This window comes from Berghia stephanieae, chromosome 6 (genome assembly GCF_034508935.2).
Source record: "Berghia stephanieae isolate SIO BIC M18660-M18661 chromosome 6, UCSD_Bste_1.3, whole genome shotgun sequence".
Lineage (NCBI taxonomy): Eukaryota > Metazoa > Mollusca > Gastropoda > Nudibranchia > Aeolidiidae > Berghia > Berghia stephanieae.
The window spans coordinates 42,471,095-42,476,094 of NC_088365.1; positions in this window are offsets into that span (position 1 = coordinate 42,471,095).

Here is a 5,000-nt window from a genome sequence, read left to right on the forward strand (position 1 = left end):
GAGGATGGTAGTGAGCAGGCCTGCTAGTTCAGCTTCTGTGGCCTGTTGTATCTCTTGGTACTTGTTACTATCGAGATTAATCTTCTGGTGTCAACACTGGATATCTGCGTGATCCTCCTCTTGATTGGGAAAGTATGCGCCGGACAGGGTGTCTGGCAGTTGCACTGTTGACCCTTTGTTGTATGTAATAGTGAGATGATGCCACTGCAGAGATACCATAAGGGACTTGGTGAAGAGATTTCCAAAAAAATAATTTCCAGAGGCTTGTAGTCATAATTTGAGACTGTTGTGTTTTTCCCAAATCTATAACAGTGGAATTTCTTGCAGGCAAATGTTATAGATAGCAATTCTTTCTCTATCTGGGAGCAGCGTTTTTCTGTGTCGGTTAATGTGCTTTTGAAGCATAAGCAATGGGAAGACTATTTTGTAGTAAGACAGCACCAAGCCCTATGCTGGATGCATCGCATTGGATATGTATGTCTTTGTGGACATCATATAATACTTATACTGGGCAATTAAGACACATTTCTTTTCTTTTTTTTTTTTTTTTTGGAAGCATTTTCTTGGGGCTTTAGCCAGATGAGGCTGACAACATCCTTCAGCAGTTCTCGTAAAAGGACACTATGAGTGCTTAAGGCAGGGAGAAGTTTACCCAAGTAAGTCGCGAACCCAAGGAACCTCTTGATTTCCGCTTTACTCGAGGGTGCAGGAATCTTAATCAGAGCGAATTTGTAATGCATGTCCATCGTCTACTACTAGAGGTCTCTGTGCATGTCACATAGATTCGCAATTGAGTTGTAAGTTCTAATCTGATTCATGTTGTGATGATTGTGTGTCTCGCACGACGGTTAGGGGAGAAGTGCCAGTCTAGTGTGAAGGGGCGGGAGTAGGAGAGGAGGAGCTCATCCAATCAGTCTTCGTTTTTATGTAGGCTATATTCGTGATTTTGGTAATTAATTTAAATTACAGTTCAACTTATCAAGATTCTTTTTGCTCCGAAATTTTAAATTGATAAGTAGAAAAACGATCCGTCAAATATATTACGTTGGGGAACCTTTTGTCCTCAACCATTAGAAATGATTTATTATTTTTTCAAAAATCCAAAATATCATAATTCAACATTCACCGAATTTATGGAGGCATCAAGCTAGGAGAGGGTAGGAAAATCCTGTTATTCCTATGGCTGCTCAGATTCTCATCTAGGAGGAGACGATTTTTAATTACCTTCACCTCTTCCACTTTTATCATTATTCCCCCCCCCCCCCCTCTTCCCCCCTTGGACACGTGCAGCAAGTTTCACATCAAAGACATTTTTGTGTTCAGTAGCTTATGTTTTTGTTTTTGTTTTTAAGGGTTTTGCGGCGCTTGCAACACATTTAGGTTATATCAGCGCCAGTAAAAAGGAAGAAAATGGGATAGTAAAAAGTTATAGAATTACAATTAAAGCACCCAAGAAAAAGTAAGACATAGGGGAACTAGGAACAAATAGGGATCAGATGTAGATTCCAAGAGCATACCACCAATGTACTTAGTTTGAGATCACCTAAAGGTCTCATCCGGACACAAGCACAAAATCCAACAAAGAGGAATACACCCAAATGCTTACATTGCATTATACATTGAAAATAACAAATATAATAATACATAACAGAGAGATGATCTACAAGGAAAAAAATATCATCTCCCAAAACAATAACTATGCATTTGACTGTTTCCCTCCGAGCTAGGACTCCGGCCAGGGCCAGGACAAAACCAAGTAATCTCATTCCAAGACAAAGACAGAAATCATGTTGGAAAACAGTTATAAGGGGATAGAAGACACAGTATGTGCCCCCCTGCCCACTATGGGAGCTCAGTAGCTTAAAATATGGAAGAGAAGCCTTCCGTATATTACGATTTCATAAATTCGAGCAATAATTTGTTTCAAAATCCACAGGCTATTGTGCGCGTTAACAACAACAGCGGCGACAGTAACAACAAACAAAAAAATTTTATTCTCTATTGTCTTCTGGCACTTTTCTACTCACTTCATATCTTGTTGTTACCAACATAAGTGCCTGCTCCACTCACTTTTCTGAATTAAAAATTCACCCCATACACCGGAGCATACTCAATGTCTCAATCGTTTCTATGTTATATGTTTGTGATGAGAATATTGGCTATTAAGCTTAACTGCTGGTCAACATTACTTCGCGATGGTGGTGAACGAATCGGCGGTCTCAAGAAGTGGGTGAGAGAGGGATCTAGAAATGACTTTGAGTTTGAAACGAATATTTTTGTGTTCGTGGATAGCTCACACGGTAGAGCCACGCTCTCACCTGCCAGGCGGAGTTGTCGTACCAATAAGGTCGCAGGTTCAAACCCCACCACCGCCGCGAAAAAAAAAATTTTATTCTCTATTGTCTTCTGGCACTTTTCTACTCACTTCATATCTTGTTGTTACCAACATAAGTGCCTGCTCCACTCACTTTTCTGAATTAAAAATTCACCCCATACACCGGAGCATACTCAATGTCTCAATCGTTTCTATGTTATATGTTTGTGATGAGAATATTGGCTATTAAGCTTAACTGCTGGTCAACATTACTTCGCGATGGTGGTGAACGAATCGGCGGTCTCAAGAAGTGGGTGAGAGAGGGATCTAGAAATGACTTTGAGTTTGAAACGAATATTTTTGTGTTCGTGGATAGCTCACACGGTAGAGCCACGCTCTCACCTGCCAGGCGGAGTTGTACCAATAAGGTCGCAGGTTCAAACCCCACCACCGCCGCGAAAAAAATGTTTATTCTCTATTGTCTTCTGGCACTTTTCTACTCACTTCATATCTTGTTGTTACCGACAGTAACAACAACAACACAACAACAACAACAACAAGAATGAAAAAGAGTAGATGTTATATAATTTTATTGTAACACGCATGCCAGGGAGCTTGGGATATGGGCTGTTGCAATATACGCTGTTTTTTCAAGTTATTGTTATCGTCGTACAATTTAATGATTGTCAATTACCTAACTTGATTTGTATAAAATCTTGTGGTTTTTGATATTGAATCACATACGTATTCTAACAGGATTTTTTTTTATAACCTAGAAATCTCATCGACATCGGATTCTCCAAAGTCGAACTAGTGTAATAACTCGATTTTGCTGTCGCCCTTTGGAACTGTTATTCATGTGCTATCTTTTAACAGTTACAAATAGTGATTTTCAACGAACTATTTTTATATAGCTAATTGTGCTGGAAGTTCAGATTGTTAAATATAACGCCCTATAACCACCGTCATTGGTCATCGGCCAACCCACGCCCGCTCCCCTACGACCTCGATCCTCGCTTCAATTTATCAACACTCGTCCCCCATCCAATCTAATCACTTCAATGAGTAATCCTCACCGTTCCTTGTCAAATGTCAACACTGTCCGTGACAGTCAGTATGAAATTAACGACCACCATGACAACAACTCGCAGCAACAGCACCGTCTTGAGCAACAACAACAACAACGGCAACAACAACAACAACAACAACCTGCACGTAGTGATCATACCAGTTTAAAAATTGGATTACTAAATGTTAGATCGTGTCGTAATAAAACTCAAGACATAATCGACATTATTGAAGATCATAAAATTAATATTTTTGTCATCTTGGAAACATGGCTTAATCATTCATATGATGATCCAATTATGAAAGCAATTACACCCGAAGGCTTTTGTATTAAATCATTTCCACGCATTGGGAGGAAAGGAGGTGGTATTGCAATTATTTACAACTTGTCACTCTTTGACAAGATATCATTTCACCATGATAATTTTAGAAGTTTTGAATACGCTGGATTTGCCATTCATGAAAATAATTTTAAAAAGTCGTTTCACTGTGTCTACCGCCCACCACCAAGCCAACAAAACAAAATATCAACAATTGATTTTTTATCTGAGTTCGGAGAATTTATGTCAATGCAATCCATTAACAAAAAGCATAATATTTTTATGGGTGATTTTAACATTGATTATTTCGGAAACAAAATGAATCGAAAGTATTTCGGGAGATTATTGACACAAACAACTATATTCAACTTGTAAGCGGTCCTACAAACAACCATGGCCACACAATAGATCATGTCATTACAGACATTGAACATTCTCTCTCTTCATCTGTCTCAAATATTGATAAATTAATCTCTGACCATCATTTAATTGTGTTTTGCGTTTTATTTCCAATGAAGCACGAAGTAAAAAGATGATAACATCTCGTAATTTGAAGAATATAAACATGAACATTTTTAAACAAGACCTTGACCATAACGTTAAAAATAAACATGATGCGAATGGTCTCCACGAGTCAATTGTTGGTTCGGTGGACAAGCATGCTCCTTAACAACTAGAGCAGTAAAAGTGAGACGTCAAGCACCCTGGTTTTAATACCGAAATAAAATTGAATGGATTAGCCAGGAGGCGGGCAGAAAGAAAAAGGCTCAAGTCCAGAGATGCTGTCGATAAGAAGCGATACATCGCGGCTAGAAATGATGCAAAAGCCGTCAATTTCAGGGCCAAAAAGAAATTCTATGAAGAAAGCCTCAAAAACGTGGGACGTTCGAGACAATTCTTTGCCTTGACCAAGGAACTGCTGGGACAACAGACGCAACCAGCTCTCCCATCTTTAATCGATCGTGCAGATCTACCAACTCGCTTTGGTCAATATTTTAAAGAAAAAAACGGATACCATCAGGAAGGAACTCTCGTCTGAATCGATCCCTACAACATTTGACAAGTTTCATGGTGATTCGTTAACACATTTTTCAAAGATTACTGAAGCTGACTTACGTGATTGCATTATGTCGTCTCCAACTAAAAGTTGTGATTTAGACCCTTAAATACTGCCATTTTAAAAAAATGCATTGATGTAATTTTAACACCATTTACATGTATTGTTAATAATTCGTTGCAGTCAGGTGCTGTACCAGACATTTACAAAGTTGCTCATGTCAAACCCCTTTTGAAAAAAC